We start from the raw sequence: 20,438 nt of genomic DNA, 5'->3' as shown, positions 1-20,438 counted from the left end.
TTATTGTAGCCAAAAAGGATATAGACAAAGAGATACATGCAACAAGGTCTAGGAGCGTTCACAGTATAGAGCTTCCATGCACTAGCCACTCCAGAGTTATTGTTGGGTACCGTCCAGTTGATAAGGACTCAGTGCAGATTGAAGCCTTACCTTATGCAGCACTGTCCTCACAATCTCCCTACATGCTCAAGACCATTATAGTCGCTCACTGTGTCAGTCCATCTCATTGACTATCATCCTCTCTTTTGTTGAGCTTCTACTTTTTTCCCAAGGACCAGTGCCTCCTGACAACATGCCTAGAGTATGTGAGATTGTCTTTGCCACTAAGAAGCTCTGGTTGTATTTCCTCCAAGACAGATTGGTTTCTATTTTTAGTAGTTCATGGACTATTCCATATTCCTCCTCGTTACTACCACATTTCAAAGGTATTGAGACTTTGTCTTCTTTATTCGTTGTCCAACTTTCATACTCATTGAAGTAATGGGAAATACCATGGATTGGGTCAGGTGCAGCTTAGTCTTTGAAGTGATATCCTTGCTCTGTAGCGCTTTAAAGAGGTACTTGATAGATTGATTTGCCCAGTGCAACACATCTTTTGATTTCTTGACTGCTGCCTGATCCTGGATGTTGATTGTGGATCTGAGTAAAATTAGATAATTGACAATGTTAATAATTCTCCATCTACCATGATGTTGGCCAGTGGTGAGGTATTTTTGTTTTCTTGATACTGAGGTATAACTCAGACTAGGAAGTGTGGTGTTTTTTTTATTTTATTTTATTTTATTTTTTTATTTTTTTAAATCTTCTTTGAGGAGAAAAGTGGCATCAGGATTGGTGGAAGATCTATCAACAGTCTGGGTTATGCAGATGACACAACCCTGCTTGCTGAAACTGAGGAGGCCCTGAAGCGCTTGCTGCTGAGGGTCAAGGACTGCAGCCTCCAATATGGATTGAGGCTCAATGTCAAGAAGACAAAGATGCTCACCACTGGACCAATTGGCAGCATCAGGATGGATGGTGAAGAGATTGAGATTGTTCACAGCTTCAGTTTGCTTGGCTCCACAGTCAATACTCTCGGCACCAGTAGCCAGGAAATTAAAAGATGTATTGCCATGGGAAAGTCTGCTGTTAGGGACCTCTCCAAAGTACTGAAGAGCAATGGTGTCTCTCTGGAGACTAAGGTGTATCTGATACAGGCCAAGGTCTTTGCTATCACTTGTTATGCATCAGAGAGCTGGACAATGACCAGGGAGGATAGAAGGAGAATTGATGCTTTTGAGCTTTGGTGTTGAGAAGAGTGTTGAGGGTACCATGGACTGCTAAGAAAACAAACAGATTCATCCTGGAGAGGGTTAAACCAGGCTGCTCCTTGGAGGCAAGGATTCTGAGGCTTCCTCTGACATTCTTTGGTCATTTTGTAAGGAGAGACTGATCCTTGGAGAAGGACATCATGCTTGGGAGGGTGGAGAGCAGGCGCAGGAGGGGAATGCCCTCTGGGAGGTGGATTGATTCGGTGACTGGGGCAATCGGGATGAGTGTGTTGGAGACAGTGAGATTGGCAATGGACAGAACAGAGTTTAGAGGTGTTATACATAGGGTTGCTATGAGTCGCAAGTGACTCGACGGCACATAACAATAACAACAATTTTCTTTGTAAGTGCTTCATATTTTCTCTTTCTGTAAGCAAGGTTGTTTCATCTGTGTAATATAGGTTGATTAGTCTTACTCCAAACCTGATGTCATATTCTTCATGTAGTCCATCATCTCTGGTTACTTTGCTCAGATACAGATTGAGTGCATATCGAGAAAAGATACAACTCTGACAAACACTTTTCTTTATTTTACTTTTCAGTATTTATCTCCTTGTTGTGTTCAAGGGACTACTTTGTCATTTATGAACAGGTTTCATATAAGCAAAGTTAAGTGTTCTGAGATTCCTATTCTTCTCAGTGTTGTCTGTGATTTGTTTTAATTCTCATAGTTGAATGCCTTTGCATAGTCAGTGAAACACAAGTGTGCATCTTTCTGGTATTATCTACTTTCAGCTAAGATTTAACTTACATGTCCTTTGTTCCATGACTTATTTTGAATCCAGCTTTAATTTCTGGCAGTTCCCTGTTGATGTGTTTCTCCAGCCATTTTCTGAATAATCTTCAGCAAGATTTTACTTGCATTTGGTATTAATGATAGTATTGAATAATTTCCACCCTCTGTTGGAACACTGTTTTTGGAATGGAAACATATAGATCTCTTCCACACAATTGGCCAAGTAGCTATGAACATGCCTAGGACTGCGTCTGTTCGTTGAGGTACCTTACTTGGTAGTCCATCAATTCTTGGACTTTTTTTTAGACAGTGCCTTCATTGCACCTTGAACATCTTCCTTCAGTAACATCGTTTTTGATGGTTCAATGTCAGCCAATTCTTTCTGGTACAATGACTCTGTATTCTGTCTTCTTTTGATGCTTCCTGCATCATTCAGTCTTGCCAATTAGGAAGATTAGCGCACCTTCATTTTCCAGACTTTTGTCAGCTAGTCCTGCATGTATGTATGACTAGTTGATAATCCTCCCAGGTGAATCTTTTCTTGTCTGGCCAGCCCACTCCCTAGCAGACATTCTGGAAGTCCCAGACCAAGCCATGGGTAAGTCCCAGATAAGGCAACATTCTCCAATGGTTGTTTTTCCAGAGTAACAAAGTCACCTTACGTATGATAAAACTAAGTTCTTTACCCCAAACCTAGAAAGTTTGTTTCATAGCCCATGTTAACTGGGTGGAGCAGAACTAGGTGGATGCTAAATTGAGAAAAGATAATGAAAAGGGAGGGATGGTAAAATGGTACATGTCAGTATTGGGATAAACAACTACAAGACATGCCTCTATTTCAGGCTTTATTCTACCAGCATTTAAAGTTAATAGGCCAGCTCAAGCAGTCCTTTAGTGTTGGCATTTAAAAAGTGTCAAGTAAGATTACATTTTGCTTGTTCAATTGAAGACATTACTGGTTTTTCTGTTTTATTTCTCTGGAATCATGCTGATCTTATTTCTCTGTCTACAGAGGAGAAAATCCCTCTTGCAAAATCTAAGCCTTAAACTTCTGTGACTTAAACTTTTGCAAAATCTAAGACTTAAACTTCTGCAACTTAAACTTTCTGCCTTTTTGCTTGCAAGAAAAGGAGGAAGAGAATTCATAGGAGTTAAAAATACAATGATCTATAATCTAAAAGTAGCTTTGGTTTTTCCTCACTGACTAATTATTTAGGTTTGATTTAGGTTCCTTGGCTCTTGATCATGTGGTACCGAGACAATGGTAATGAAGGAAAAAGATCAAGCTGCACTGAAGGCACTGACAAAAATTTACGGAACCGATGAGATACCAATTAACATGTTTAAGCTAACAGATGTAACCCTGGTCTTGCTCACCAGTCTTTGCCAGGAAATTTGAAGGACAGCTTCCTGGTCGACTAACTGGAAAAGTTTCCTATTTGTTCCCATTCCAAAGAAAGGTGATCCAGTAGAACATGGAAATTATTGAACAGTATCACAAGCAAGCAAAATACTGCTGAAGATCATTAAAAAATGTCTAGACAGTACAGAGACAGAGAACTCTGAAAAGTTCAAACCATATTTAGAGGAGACTGTGGCACCAAGGATATCATTGCTAATGTCAGAGGATCTTGGCTGAAAGCAAATAATATGTTTGTGCTTTATTGATTATGCAGAGGCATTTGACTGTGTGGATAATAACAAATTATGGCTAACATTGAGAAGAATGGGAATCCCAGAACACTTAATCTAATCATGTGAAACCTGTACCTAGACCAAGAGGCTGTTGTGCAAACCGAGCAAGGAAAACTAGATGCTTTAAAATTAAGAGAGGTGTGTTAGGGTTGTACCCTTTCCTCATACCTATTCAGTATGTATGCCAAGCAAATTATTCAAGAAGCTGGACTCTGTGAAGAAGGATGTGACTTCAGAATCAAAGAAAAACACATCAGTAACTTTCAGGATTCTGATGACATAACTTTGCTTCCTGAAAATGAGGAGTACTTGAAAAACTTGCTGCAGAAGATCAAACGGTACAGGCTTCAGTATTGATAATGTTGCAACATCAAGGAAACAAAAATTCTCACCACTGGACTGATAGGCAACATCATGATAGATGGAGAAAAGATTGAAGCTGGCAATGATTTTGCCTTATTAGAATCCACAATCGGCATCCTTAATTCTAGCAGACAGGATATTAGAAGACGTATTGTACTGGGAAAGTCTGTAGTCAGGGACCTCTCCAAATTATTGAGGAGCAATGATGTTAGTTTGAGGCTTAAGGTATGGCTGCTTCAGGCCATGGCCTTTTTTAGTCACTTGCTGTGCATTTGAGAGCTGGATAGCGAATAAGGATGGCAGAAGTATTGATGCCTTTGGATAAGAAAATGGAATATTTCAGGGATTGTCAAAAGAACAAACAGATGTTTCTTGGTGCAGTCAGACGCAAGTGATAAAGCTTTATTTCACATATTCTGGGCATGTTGCTAAGGAGAGGCTCTTCCTTGGAGCCAGCCATGATGTTTGGAAAGGTGGAGGGATGGGAAAGAGGAGAAGACTCTCAGTGAAATGGATTGACACAGTGACTGCAGCAGTGAGCTCCAGTGTGTCAGAGATTATGAGATAGGCACGGGATAAGACAGGGTTCTGCGTTGTTCATCGGGTCACTAAGAATGACAAAAGGGAGCCAGAGGGGAAGAAATGCTTTTTAAAAAGTAGGTTACTATAACTGCAAGTACTGTACACAGACTTTCTCTTGCCTCTCGTACTAATGCTGGCCTGAGGTTGGCGCACAGCATAGGTGTGAGGAATGGAAATGGGAAGATACTCAATTTCTTGGAGCATAAAAAAACAAAAAACAAACAAAAAAAAAAAACAAAAAAAAAACCAAACAAACAAAAAAAAATTTCTTGGAGCATAGAGATTCTTGTACTTTAATGAGTGACGTTTATTGCTTGTATTCCCAGAGTTAGAGTTCTGTGAGTTTTTTCCCTTTTTACATTTAAAATAAAATTTTTATTTTATACTGTGCTGCAATCCCGAAGTTACACAGTTCAAGGCCACCAGCTGCTTTACAGGAGAAGGATGGACAATCTCCTCCCATGTAATTAACTGCCTCTGAGAATGTGCCAGAAGGAGAGAACTGGTTAGGAGGAATATATGATTAAGAATTATTGTCATGACAGGAGTCCTGAATGAAAGCTACAGAGTGCAATGGACTTGGGTGGGGTGGATTGTTTAACAGTTAATTTTTTTTTTTTACTTTTCAAAGAGAAAAGTGAACTGGGGGGCAGGGTGGCTAGGGAGGAAAGTGTGCAACAATGAATAAATGGAAATCCAAAGTCGGTAAATGTTAATTAAAATTAAAAAATTAAAAACATTTAAAAAACCTCTCACATCACATCTTGTGGACTATACTTCTACTCTGACATGTGAGTTGCTATTCCTTGGAGTTGAGTACATAACAAACAGTAATACACATTCACTATAACAATTAAAAAAACCAAACCACACCAGAGGGTCAGCTCTGGGTCAGTTCTGACACTATGGTACTCAACAACAACAATTGGTTTACTTACAATTTATACACTGTTTTCACACCAGATCTTTTCCTTAACCAGTTCCACCCTCCACCCATCAAATTGTGTGGCCCTATGATTAACCACCCCCCACCCCATCCATCCTCACCTTTCTGCGCCCACCCTCCCCCTTTGGATCCTCATACACATTCTACAGTATTAGTCTTACGCAATATTTATCCTTATGAGATTGATATAATGCTCTCTAGTCCCTCCCAAGTTAGGTAGTGATTTACAAAGTCATTGCTTTTGCATGCTGTGTAGTATCCCATTGTGTGAATGTACCATAATTTCTTTATCCATTCCATTATGGTTGGACATTGGGGCCCTTTTCATGTTCTCGCGATGGTCAGTAACGCTGCTATGAACATTGGTGTACAAGCCAGAGCTTTGTTGTTGTTCTGTACCATTGAATCAGAACAGACTCACCACTACCTCTCCAGCAGATTTTCAGAGTCTGTAAATGGCACTGGAGGGGATTGCCCATCTTTTTCCTGTGGAGCCGCTGGTGGATCTGAACCATGTGTCCTTGGTTTGGCAGCACATTGCTTTACCACTAAGCTACCAGAGCTCCCTAGAGATAGAGTTAATAGCCTATATTTTTGGGAAGAATTTAGAAGAATTGCATTTAGAGTCTGGGACCTCCTCCTTTTTATGATAGTTCAATTTTTTTAATTTAAAGCACACTTAGTATTCTTAATCATCTTCTTATGTTTTAAGTGAGAGAAAGCCAGCTAAAAACAGTAGAAGAAAAAGACATTTGTGGGTTTCCATTAGCAACATCTAAAGAGTGGCACTTGCTTGAGAGCCGCCTGCATCCAAGGGTTCATCAGGTCTCTGTGTGTGCTTCCAGCCTGCCCCTCAGCTGGCATCTCTCGCACTGGCTTTCCTTCTGTGGTGACCATAAACAGGCCTACATCTTTCCTATAGTTCTGGGTGTTGCAGAGAGTGGTGACCACTTTTTCTCTTAGATTTGTGTTTCTTGGGTGGTTGATTTTGCACTCCTGAGGACATTTGGCAATGCCTATAGGTGAGTAGCTTCCCATAACTAGGGGAGGGGTGTGTATCACTGGCATCTTAGTGGAGAGAGGTCAAGGACGCTGCTAAACATCTTACAGTGCACAATAAATAGTCCTGAGGTTGAGAAGCCCTGCCCTGAGGAGGAGACTCATAAAAGTCTCTGCATCAGGATACTTTTGTGAGTAAAATTGTGCCAGAACAAAAGATAAAAATAAGAACTATTCTGAGTAAATTTGGACGCATGATTGTGCTCTGTAAAGACCCTGTCACCTGGACTCCTTGCCCTATCTGGGAGTGGATGGTCTACTCTGACTCATGGTATGATCAACAAGTGACTGTCTGCTTGGGTGGACCATGGCTCAAGATAAAGGGATGTGCAGAGAGTAATGAGTAAAGGAAGCTGATGCAAGATAGAGGTCTTACCTTTATCAATGCCAGTTTACTGGACCTGCTTTGATTTGGGTCTAGCATCTAGGAGTGATAAGCAGATGAGAATTGTTGTTGTTATGTGCTGTTGAGTCAACATGACTCCTAGCTATCCTTTGCATAAAAGCTCTTAACCCTGTTCTGAAATCCTGAGCCAATCTCACTGTCTCTGACACACCTAAACCTCATTAACTCAGATACTGTGTCAGTCCATCTCATCCGGGGCCTTCCTCTCCTGTACTGCCCCCTACTTTTCCAAGGGTGATGTCCTTCTCCAAGGACTGGTCTTTCTTGGCCCATGCCCAAAGTATGTGAGAAAGAGCTTCAAAATCCTTGCCTCCAAGGAGCAACCTGATTTCACGCTCTCTAGGACAGAGCTGTTAGTTCTCTTGGCAGTCCATGATATGTTCAGTACTTTTCTCCAGCACCACAGCTCAAAGGCATCATTTTTTTCATCTGTCATCTTTGGTCATTGTCTAGCTTTCTGATGCATAACAAGTAATTACAAAGACCATGGCCTGGATCAGGAGCACCTTAATTTCTAGACTGACATCGTTGCTCTTTAGCACTCTGGAGAGGTCTCTGACAGCACATTTTCCTAAGATTATTACTAGGTGCTGTTGAATTGATTCCTGTGCATGGCAGCATCACATGTCCAAAATAGAACTGCTTCATAGGGTTTTCAGATAACTAGATGTTTTCCTTGGCGCCTTTGTGTGATTTGGAACTGCCAACTTTTTGGGTAGTGGTCAAGTGCTTAACTGTTTACACCACCCTGTCATGTGATGATTGTTATTGTTGATTGCTGGGGAGTGGAGGACTGGAGGACGACTCATAGTGACCCTCTGAACAAAAGACCTTAAGTCTTTCTGTAACTATCATCATTTCTCAAAGTTCATAGAGTTTCCAGAGGCATGTTTAGGAAGTGGATGCTACTCCTGCTTCCAAACATGTCTTAATCTGGGAGCTTCACCAAACACTGCCCACCATGGGTAACCATTATGACATTTGACACTCCTTTGGCACAGAGTTCAGCATCATAGCCATCCCTTAATACAGAAATTCAAACCTGTGCTGCACCTCTAAGAACAGTGTTCCTTTAAATTATAATTATGCTGGGCCTGAGGGCAGCAGGCCAAGGCTCAATCTACTTTTAAATACAAAGGTCCTGGAGGAGGTGGTGTTGACTCTAAACAAGAGGCTTAAATCAAAAACAACCAAACATTCCACAGGACCCTCAACCAAAACAAGAGAGCCCACCTTTCAAAGTAAAACTTTTCCCCCACTCTCTTTTTCATCTGTTCTTGTTGTTAACTTTGGTTGAATTATTGAGACTCTATGGAAAAAAAGACCTGAACCCTGTTCTATAACTATCATCGTTTCTCTATGTTCATAGACTCTCCAGAGACATGAAGTATAGGAAGTAGATGACACTCCTGTTTCCAAACTTGAATCAATCTGGGAGCTTCACCAAACACTGCCCATGATGGGTAGCCATTATGGTGTTTGACACACCTATGACACAGTGTTCAGTATCACAACAACTTCAGGTTACTTCGGAACAGTAAATAGATGGACCATTGCTGTACTACTTTAAAGAATATTCATCCCAAAATCAATGAACATTTGGCGTACTGGACCCTACCTCATTTTAAAGACAGGAACACACACCAAATGCTGGTAAACTAGAAACCAGAGACCCCTAGGACAAAGCTCATTGTTAGCTGAATCTGGCAAGTCCCATCAACTGATGCTTCCTTGTGGATAGGGAAAAAACCCAAAAAACAACCAAAGGTTCCATACATGACCCTAATTTGGAGACGTGACCCTCATGGAGACACGAGAAAACATCTTCCAGAGTCAAAACCAATTCACAGGAGCCTATGTGACAATAGCAAGTCAAGTATATAAGTATATATTCAATTTTCTCCTGTGGAATTTTTTGAAAAGAGAAATGAGAGGAGCAGGAGGGTGGGAATGAAGACAGCTATGCACTTTGTCTGGACATGAGTTACAAGTTCTGGTTGTTGTTGTTGATTGCTGTTGAGTTGAGCACAACTCATAGTGACCCTATGAACAAAAGGCCTGAAGCCTTTCTATAATTATCATCATTTCTCCAAGTTTGTAGAGTTTCCAGAGGCATGCATGTAAGAAGTGAATGCCACTCCTGCCTCCAAACCTGTCTTAAACTGGGAGCTCCACCAAGCATTGAGGTTGGTGTGTATGTATTATAGCAATTTGTAGACCTGGAAAATATTTTTTTAAAAAAAAAATTATTTTCTTAATTTTAATGAACATTTACAGAGATTTTGGATTTCCATTCATTGTTGTACTTTTTTTTCTACCCTCCCCCCCCACATTTGCTCCTCTCTTCGAAAAGCATAAGCTAAACTCCTTAATTGGTATACAACCCCCCCCCCCCCGCCCTGAATTCACTCCGCTATGTAACCTTAATTCTGGATTCCTGTGATAGCCATAATACCCTATCATATATTGCTTTTAAACTGTTCTCTCCCTCAACGGTTTCAATGCAGTATACATAATTTATCCAGTTTTTCCCAGTCTTTGAAAAATAATTTAAAAATGAAACAGTGAATTATTTTAAATTTCTGACACTTTATGCTAAAATTTTTTATGAGAAATAAGAAACATGGATTTTCATATGTATAATTGATCCATCAGATTTGAGTGAGCAGTCTTAAGATTGTTGTTATAAGGTGCTACCAAGTATGACTCACAGCACGTCTGTGAACAACCAACCTGAACCCTGACCTGTCTTGTGCCATCTTCACCATCTCTGACACACTTAAGCCCATTGCTGTAGTTACCACGTCAATCCACAGTTCACCTCACTGGGGGTCTTCCTCTCTGTCATTGACTCTCCACTTTTACAAGTGTGATATCCCTCTCCAGCAACATGTCCATAATAATAATAAGAGAAATGAAGCTACACCATCCTTGCCTTCAGTTAGCACTCTGGCTGCACTTTCTCTAAGACATTTTTGTTTGTTCTTTATGATGACCCATGTGATATTTAGCACTTTTCTCCAACACCACAACTCAGATCAGTTCTCTGTCATCCTTATTTGTTGTTCAGTTCTTAGATGCATAACAAGTGATTGAAAAGCCCCTGGCCTGATTCAGGTGCACCTTAGTCTTCAAACTGACATCATTGCTCCTCAGTGGTTTGTAGAGGTCCCTTACAGCACACTTGCTGATAGCCATATATCTCCTCATCTTCTGACTGCTGATATCAGGAGTGTTGATTGATTATAGATCCAAGCAAGATTAAATAATTGACAGTTTCAATCCTTTCTTCTTCTATCATGATGTTGCCTGTTGGCCCAGTGGTAAGAACCTTTATTTTTTGATGTTGAGATGTAATTCATATTGAAGGCTGTAGTCTTTGTTTTTCTATAGCAAATATTCACATTCTCCTCACTTTCAGCAAAGATTTTTGTCATCTGCATAACATGGATTGTTGATTAATCTTCCTCTGTTCCTTATGACATATTCTTTTTCATAGAGTCTTGCTTAACCAATTATTTGCTCAGCGTACAGATTGACGAAGTATGGAGAAAGGATACATCCCTGATTATAAACCATGCAGTATTCCCTTGTTCCATTGGGACAACAGCTTCTTGATCTAGGTATAGGTTCTGTATGAGCACAGTTAAGTGTTCTGGGATTCCCATTCTTCTCAATGGTAGCCATAGTTTGTTGTGAACCATCCACAGAGTCTAATGCCTTTGCACGGTCAATAAAACACAGATAGACCTTCTTTTGGTATTCTTGCTTTCAACCAGGACCCATCTGACATTAGCAATGATATCCGTGGTATCACAGCCTCTTCTACACCCCGCTTGAACTTCCCTATAAGTGGTTTCAGCCACTTTTGGATGATCTTCAGCAATATTTTGCTTACATGTAATATTAATTTTACATTGTTTTGGATCACCTTTCATGAATGGGGCCAAACACAGATTTCTTCAAGTCTAATTAGCACAGGCAGCCATTCTCCAAATTTCCTGGTATAGACTGGTGAGCATATCCAGTTAGCTGAATATTAGCTGAAGCATGTCAATAGGTTATACCATCTATTCCTTGGGCCTTGCATTTTTTTGCCAGTGTCTTCAGTGCACCTTGAACTTCACTTGTAACCATTGCCTCTTTTTTTTTTTTTTTAAAAAAAAAGAAAAACAAAACACAAACTACTGGCTTTTGTTCGTAAGATAGTTCCTGAAATTTTTCAGTGTAGATCAGTTTGGTACAGTGATTCTGTGTATTCCTCCCGTCTCTTCTTTTGATACTTGCTAGATCATTCAATGTTTTTCTCATGACGTCTTCTCAGTATAGCAACTCCAGGCTTGAATTTGTTCTTCTGTTCTTTCAGCTTGAGAAATGCAGAGTGAATTCTTCCTTTTTTTTTTTTAATTCTGTGATTCCAGCTTTTTGTGCGTTTCTTTGATTTGTTTTTTTTTTTTTCAAGCTGCCCTCTGAAATCTTCTATTCAGCTCTTTTACTTCAGCATTTCTTCCATTTGTCTTGACTTTTTGATGTTCTAATGCATTTTTTTGTCATTTCTTCTGACATCTATTTTGGTTTTTTTCTTTCTCCTTTGTCTTTGTGATGACTTTCTGCTCTCTTGATGTATGATAGTCTTGATGTCATCCCATAGCTCCTCCGGTCTTCAATACTTTTCCTTTAAATGGACAAACATTTCCTTAAACAGGTATTAAGGCAGATTTTCTGTTGTTGTTGCGTTCTGTGGAGTTGGAACTGACTAATAGCTCCCTCTCCAGTGAGTTTTCAGAGGCACTAAAATCTCATGGAGGAGATTGCCTATCTTTCTCCTGTGGAGCAACTGGTGGATTTAAACTGTGTGCCTTTGGGATTGCAACACTGCTCCTTACTGCTAGGCCACCAGTGCTCTCAATTTTATGTAGTCCTGGTTTAATTTGAAATTTGATATCAACTGAAAAATTCTGTAAGCATTTATCAAAATCTAAATAATTTCATTTTCTTCTAAAATTGTGTGATTGTAATAAGAAATATTTTTCTTGGTGCCATTTTATCCTGTCTACTGGACAGTATTTAAAATAAGGATTTAAAAGTGGATAAGTAGTCTATTTATACTGCTTTCTTTTTGCTTGTGAAGTCTAGAGTAATTGGGATTGCCAAATTCACTGTTTAATAATGGGAAGACGCTGAGATCTTTTAGATTGAGTGCAGTATTTTAATAATATTGTCTATAAACCACATATGGCAATGCAAATTAACCTATTGATGAGCAGTTATATATCCAGAAACAGGAAGTATCACTTAACCACAGTTAACAGTTTTTTGTTTGCTGTGATACGGTTCAGTGCCTTTTGGCAGTATCTACCAGTGTGTCTGAGGGACTAATTAATCTTGACACTCGTGGAACAAAAAGGTTTTTAAAAGTGCTTTCTTATCCAGGAAACAAAGCAGCAACTTGGCAAAGACCCTCACTTTTTGTGACTGTGAAATTCATTCTAACAGCTTTTGAACGGAAAGTACAGTTTTGAGTAAATACATTTCCTCAGTCTAACGATATATGGTGATAAAATGGAAAGACTTGAGGACAGTTATTTGCTGATGGAATCTAGCACATTGGTGAGTAGTTGACCTTTAAAAGGTGTTTGAGAGCTATCTTAGAGTGAAGGATTTTCGTGTACACCCAGAAAGCATCAAAAGAAGATGGAGCAAATACACAGACTCAATCAATCACTGTACCACAAAGAACTGACTGACACTCAGAAATTTCAGGAAGTACCATATGAATAGGAGCCAGTGGTAATTGAAGGAGGAATTGGAAGCTGCATTGAGCCACTTTGTGATGATACAATGAGATGATTGTAATCAATGTCACAAAACCAAATAAATATTAATGATTGAATGGAATATCAATCTGCTTTGCAAACTTTCACGCAAATCGTTAAAACAAATAGATCTCAGAGTTCTAATCACATTTTAAAGAGACGGAATGAAGCAGAGAAAACAGGAGTGTCCTGGGCCCCGTTCCGATCTCTTCCAGGATTCAGGAATATGTTAAGGTATCTTCAAAGTCCCACTTCTGACAGAAATTCAGGTAAGGCAGTGTCATGGATTTGTGTCTTACCTATGTAACAGGAGCTGATGGTAATGAAAGAGGAAGTGGAAGCTGCATTGAAGGCATTGACAAAAAAATAAGGCCCCAGGAATTGATGGGATACCAGTTGACTTGTTTCAGTTCACAGATGTTGCCTTGGATATCCTCACCAGTCTATGCCAGGAAATGTGGAGGATAGCTCCCTGGCAAGTGGATTGGAAGAGGTCCATATTTGTTTCCATTCCCAAGAAAGGTGATCCAACTGAACATGGAAACTATCGCACAGTATCATTAGTATCATATGAAAACAAAATACTGCTGAAGATCATTAAAAAAATGTCTAGAACAGTATATAGACAGGGAATTGCCAGAAGTTCAAGCAGGATTTAGACGAGACTATGACACCAGGGATATCAATGCTGATGTGAGATATGTGTATCCTTTGGATTAGCAGTGCAACTTGCTATGGACTGTGTTACCAACGTGCTCCCTATAGTATAGTTATTTTTCGAGCACTTACTGTATGTCAGGGACTAAGCTAAATGTTTTACACGAATTGTTGTTACTGTGTGCCTGTGAGTCAGAATCAACTCTTAACAGACCTTCCAGTGGGTTTTCAGAGGCACTTAATTGCATAGTAGGAGAGTGCTCATTCTCCCGAGAAGGGCCTGGTGGGTTTGAACCACCTTCCTTTGAGATTGCTGTGCATCTTATTTTGATAGAAATGTAAATGGAGTGAACCAAACTCTTTGCCATGAGTCAGTTCCAGTCCATGGTAGGACAGAGTAGACTGCTTATGTTGTTCTTATATGACATTGAGTCACTTACAACTCATATTGACCCTCTGTACAACAGCCCTGAAACCTGCTCTATCCTGTTCCAACTTTACTGTCTCTGACGTACTTACTCACTCTATCAATCCATCTTATCGATGGTTTCTCTCTCTTTCTCTCTCTTTTTCTACTTTCCTTCACCCTCCCAAGCATGACGTCCCTCTCTAAGGACTGGTCCCTCGTTGCACCATCTCCATAGTATGTCAGACAAAGCTTCAGAGTCCTTGCTTCCAAGAATCAGCCTGGTTTCACACTCTCTAGGACAAACCTGTTTGTTCTCCTGGTTGTCCATGGTATACTCAGCACTTTTCTCCAGCACCAAAGCTCAAAGGCATTATAGGATTTGCAGGATTATAGTCTTTACAGAGGGACTTCTGATGGCCTCATATGTAGATATTTGCATGCTAACCCAAAGGCAGTTCATCTGGTGGTTCGAATCCACCAGTGACTCCAAGGGAGAAAGTAGGCGGTGTGATTCACAGCCTCAGAAAATCTGTTGGAAGGCCAGCTATGAGTTGGTCCTGACTTGATGAGAATGAAGGATTTTTTTGGTTATCTTTACAGAAGCAGCCTGACATGATTATCTCCCATGGAACAGTGAGCAGGAAGATTGAAACTTTCAGCCTTTTGGAAAGCTGTGAAGAACTTTAACCACTTTGCTCTTAGGGTTCCTTTTAGGTGGGAGGGACCCCTAAACCAAAACCAAAACCAAGACCAACTACCCCACTGTTGTCCGGTCAGAGCCAGTTCTGATTTACGGTGCCCTTCCATGGTGTTTCCAAGGCAAATTGGTGACTTTGAAATGTGACTGTTAGTTAAGCAGCCCAACACTTAATACATTACTAGTTCTCCCTATGAGGTAGATATTCAGTGTAAATGGCATTTTGCACATTAGACCTCTAAGATTAGACAAGTTACTTACTGTATTACTACCCGAACTTGTCTGGATTCATGAGGGTCAAATGTCAGGAAGGATTAGCACAGAGCTGGCTCCTATGAGGTAGAGATAGACACCAGTTGTACCTGCCACAGCACTCTGTCCTCTCTTGGTTTTGTTACAATGGCTGCATACAATTCACAGTCCATACTCAGTGATTAGGCTTTTAGGGAAGTAAGAGACTACAACTCAGGATTAGAATCAACATGGACATCACAGAACCTGAAGCACATCAGTGAGGTTATGACTTCCACTGTGTAATACAGTTCAGAGTGCAACCCTCTATAGTGGTGTAGGACAACTTCCAGGATAACTCCACGAGGCCCTTCTCAATTCTATAAGCAGGCAGGCTTTTCTTTCTCAGCTGTGCAAGCAGAGCCTTCTTGTAGGCCGACACATCTTCTCTTGGCTTCATTCCTTCTTCTGGTCTTGATTTCTGCTGTTGGCTCTTGGCCAGTGCAGTAGCTCGCTCACCTATTGTGTTCTTAACAGCAGCTTTCTGCCATCACCACTAGGTATTCTGCTGGCCCTGCTTGCAGATCATCATTGGTGCTGCCCCTGGGCTCCTTATGAGCCTGTTGTAGACTTCATCATTATATGCTTTGACCCATGTTACAGCTCTTTGAGGAAGTTCATCAGCTTCTTATTGGCTGCCTCTTCTCTTCTTTTGTTTGCTACTGTGGGGTTGGTTGCTTATAAAAGTAAACTCTTTGTCATTGTCAAGGCATGATCATCCCAGCAGGAGGTCCAGTCCTCTCAGTGGATAATAGGTCCCATGGTCCCATGGTATGAATATTTCAGTCTACTATTTGCATGACAAATCCACAAAAAAATTGCTTAAAAAAATAGCAGGAACTATTAGGGACTAGAAGAAACTTTAAAGATCTTTGGTGGTGGAGTATGATGTGTTGTACTGCTAACCAGAAGATCAGAGCGTCTGATCTACCAGCTGCTCTGTGGTAGAAAGATGGCCTCTATAGAGTTTTGCTATGAATTGGAATAAATGTGATGACAGTGGGTTTAATTTTGTTTTGTTTGAGTGGGTTTTGTTTCTTTTTGTTTCATTTTGTTTTCTGAATGATGAAGACCCTGGGTGGTGCAGTGGTTAAAGGGCTTAACAGTGAACTTAAAATTTGATATTCAAACCACCAGCTGCTTTGTGAGAGAAAGAGATGTCTGTCAGCTTCTATAAAGATTTGTAATCTTGGAAACTCTCTTGGGCCATTCTACTCAGTCATACAGAGATGGTATGAGTTGGAATCAACTACTTGTCAGTGGCTGAGTTTATAGAAAGTGTGAATCTGGAAATAAATACATACATACATACATACATACATACATCTGGAAATAAATAAATAAGCTCTAAGACAGAGTTAGGAAGTAATTGAAGTTTTTGAGTAGGAACTATTTGATAAAAAAAAAAAATTGGGTCGATCCTGTGGACCAAGGGAGTCTGGAGCCAAAGACACTGATGGGAGAGATATTCCTTGTGGGATGGCTGTTCCCTGTGGGAGAGCCGCCCTCTGTAGGAGGGTTGTGTCCTCTGTGGGAAGGTTGTCCCCTGTCAGAGGGTTGTGTCTCCTGTGGGAGGGCTGTCCCCTCTGGGAGGGTTGTGTCCCCTGTGGGAAGTTTGTCCCCTGTCAGAGGGTTGTGTCTCCTGTGGGAGGGCTGTGACCCCTGTGGGAAAGTTGTCTCTTGTCAGAGGGCTGTCACCTGTGGAAGGGCTGTGTCCTCAGTGGGAGGGCTATCGCCTATGGGAGGGCTGTCTCATATGGGAGGGCTGTCACCCGTGGGAGGGCTGTGTCTCCTTTGTGAGGGCTGTGTCTCCTGTGAGAGAGCTGTCCCTTATGGGAGGGCTATGTCCCCTGTGGGAAGGTTGTCCCCTGTTAGAGGGCTGTCACCTGTGGGAGGAGTGTGTTCTCTGTGGGAGTGCTGTGTCCTCAGTGGGAGGGCTATCTCATATGGGAGGCTGTCACCTGTGGGAGGGCTGTGTCCTCTGTGAGAGGGCTGTGTCTCCTGTGCAAGGGCTGTTCCTCATGGGAGGGCTGCCCCCCTGTGGGAGGGCTGTCCTTATGGTGATGCTGTCCTGTGAGAGGGCTGTCCCCTGTGGGAGGGCTGTCCTGTGGGTACACTGTCCAGCCCATCTTGAGGCTAGCTCCTGGGTCTTTGTTGTTAGTATTGACAACTGGGGAGTCAGAGAGGAAGATGACTGTTGCCAAATGTAAAATCAGCAGGACTTGGTGATTTCTTTACATTTCTTTAATGTGAATTAAGAGAGTTCTGGTGGCTTAGTGGTAAGAAATTACACTGCTAACACAAAAGCAAGCAGTTCAAATCCACCAGCTGCTCCATGGAAGAAAGATGGGCACTCTCCTCCCAGGCAATTTATAGCCTCTGAAATGCTGCTGGAGCTGTGAGTCAGTTATGACACGATGGTCCACCACCACCACCACGACCACCACCACCAACTTAATCTGCTTGAGGCGTATTTTTTAGAAGGAGTCTTTGGAGAGGGACATTCTGGGAAAGGTCAGTGAAAGAGAGGAAGACTCCTAATGAGATGGATTGACACAGTGACTGTGACAAGAGGCTCGAGCGTGACGCAGAGTGTGAGGAAGGAGCAGGATAGGGCAGGGTTACAATAAGTTGTTCATAGAGTCATAGAGTCTCGGTGGCTGACTTGACAGCACCTAACCTAACCTTGATGAAAACAATCCAAACCAATGACGGGAATGTTTTCACCTTTGCGGACAAGGTGAAAATTTAGAGACCTGAACTGGAAAGTCATTTGAAACACTGTACTCTCTAGTTTTAAGCTGAAGGCTTTTGTGACCCAGCGGTGTTTTCAGTCTTTGTAGTTCTGTGTCTATCATGTCGACTCTCCTTTACCTGCTTTCCCCTTGCTTGACACCTTCCACCACCCCATCCTCTGTACCCTTAGTAATTTCTATTCTTTCAGTCTCAGTGCTCACTGGGATCTCTGGATAGTTCCATATTTGTGAGGCAGATCTCAAGAGAATCTAGTAAGCCCAGTTAATTACCCTATTGTCCTTGTTGGGGTGGAAGTTGTCATATTCACTCTATGGGAAGTCACTGGCTAGACCCTTGTTTGACTCTTTTGGATCCAGTCATTTGTGGCTTGTAATGTAGAACAGGATTGTCTCGGACAGGCACCATGTCTGACGTTCCTTTTAGAAAGATTTCTCTATATAGAGGAACTAGTTTTTTTACCATACTCTGTCAGGAATATCATAAAGTTAAGTTTGAATAAACCTTTGCTAATACTCTATTTTGCGGATGGTATTGTATTTTTTTAATTTTATTCCATTTATTTTCACACACATTTATAAAACACTGTGTTCCTCACATACGATACATCCAACACATATAAAACAGGAATAAACGAACATGAGAGGGTTGTAAAGTTTGCAAAAACTCATCCAACTTCCACATTACTTGAGTAAAAATATGGTTATGCTAATTTAATACTTTCATATATAAAAATAGAGAAATATTTACATAAGTACAAAAAATATTAAAATACAGACATCAGAAATAAGAGAAACAAGCAGAAGATTACAGAGGCTACGTTTTTAAAAAGTACACACTAAAAGAGTTAAGAAAACATTTAAGAGACTCAAGAGAATGAAATTTTACTCGGTTATAAAGTTGGGAAAGACAAAAGGACCGAGTAATCAAAATTTAAATTTAAGATTATCTGGATAAAACTTTATGGCCTTGTTTTTCAAGAATGGAAATACAAAGGAAGAGGAACAGTTGTAAGCAGACACTAGTGATTGGGACATGGAATGTGAGAACCATGAATGTAGGAAAATTAGATATTGTTAAGGAAGAAATGGAATGCATAAATATTGACATACTAGGCATTGGTGAGATGAGATGGACTGGCATGGGGCATTTTGAATCGGATGATCATATAATATATTACTCTGGAGATGAAACGGTGAGAAAAAATGGAGTTGTTTTCATAGTTAAAAAAGTCGTTGCTAGATCCATCTTGAAGTACAATATTGTGAGTGACAAGATAATATCAATACACACACAAGGAAGTCCAGTGAACACCACTATCATTCAAATATATGCACCAACAACCAGAGCCAAGGAAGAGGATATAGAAGATTTTTACCAACTTTTACAATCAGAGATCGGTCGAACATGCAATCAGGTTGCATTGATAATAATGGGTGACTGGAATGCAAAAGTTGGGAACAGAGAAGAAGATTCAGTAGTTGGAAAACATGGACTTGGTGACAGAAATAGAGCTGGAGAGAGAATGATTGAATTTTGCACAATCAATGACTTATTCATAGCAAATACATTTTTAAAGAGACATAAATGCAGGTTATATACTTGGATTTCACCTGATGGTATGCATAGGACTCAGATTGATTACATCTGCAGAAAGAACCGCTGGAACATCTCAGTATTAACTGTGAAAACTAGGCCAGGAGCTGATTGTGGAACAGATCACCAACTACTCATATGCAAGTTCAAGCTGAAGTTGAGGAAAATTAAACCAAATCCAAGGCAACCAAAATATGACTTTGAGTCTATTCCACCTGAATTTCAGAACCATCTCAGGAACAGGTTTGAGGCCTTGACCACTAATGAGTGAAGGCCAGATGAGTTGTGGGAGGATATCAAGGGTATCATCCAAGGAAAAGTGCAAACTGTCATTACAAAGACAGAAGAGGAAGAGAAGACCAAAATGGATGTCAGAAGAGACTCTGAAAATTGCACTGGAGCGCAGAGAAGCCAAAGCACAGGGAAGAATTCAAGATACTAAAGAGTTGAATAGAAGATTTCAAAAGGCAGCACGGGATGACAAAGCAAAATATGACAATGAAATGTGCAAGGAGTTGGAGTCAGAAAATCAAAAGGGCCGAACTCGCTCAGCATATCTTAAGCTCAAGGAACTGAAGAACAAATTCAAACCTCGAGTTGCTGTAATCAAGGATGCTTTCGGCAGAACGTTAAATGATCCCGGAAGTAGTAAATGAAGATGGAAGGAATATACTGAGTCACTGTATTGAAAAGAATTGGAAGACACAGAAGAATTTCATGAAACAACATATGAGCAAGAGCCTATGGTGATGAAAGAAGAAGTTCAGGCTGCTTTGAAGGACATGGCCAAAAATAAGGCTCCAGGAATAGATGGTATACCAATTGACATATTTCAGTTAACAGATGCTGCCCTGGACGTGCTCACCAAGTTGTGCCAAGAAATCTGGAGAACAACCACTTGGCCAACTGACTGGAAGAGATCTATATTTGTTCCCATCCCAAAGAAAGGTGACCTAACAGAGTGGAAACTATAGAACAATCTCATTGATTTCACACGCAGGTAAGATTCTACTGAAGATTATCCAAAAACGACTGGAACAGCACATCAGCAGAGAACTGCCAGAAGTCCAGGTTGGGTTTAGAAGGGGTCGTGGTACTAGGGATACTGTAGCTGATGTTAG

The 20,438-nt window shown here is 40.7% G+C and overlaps 1 protein-coding gene across 1 annotated transcript in view; it reads left to right on the top strand.

The window, feature by feature from the left end:
• Nucleotides 1–20,438, top strand: part of ARHGAP10 (Rho GTPase activating protein 10) — a 446,487-nt gene that overhangs the window by 14,594 nt on the left and 411,455 nt on the right. The window lies entirely within an intron of this gene.

The sequence above is a fragment of the Elephantulus edwardii genome, unplaced genomic scaffold, assembly GCF_000299155.1.
Source record: "Elephantulus edwardii isolate Elephantulus edwardi_28Jun2011 unplaced genomic scaffold, EleEdw1.0 scaffold00053, whole genome shotgun sequence".
Taxonomy (NCBI): Eukaryota; Metazoa; Chordata; class Mammalia; order Macroscelidea; family Macroscelididae; genus Elephantulus; species Elephantulus edwardii.
This window is presented reverse-complemented; position numbering and strand designations above follow the sequence as displayed.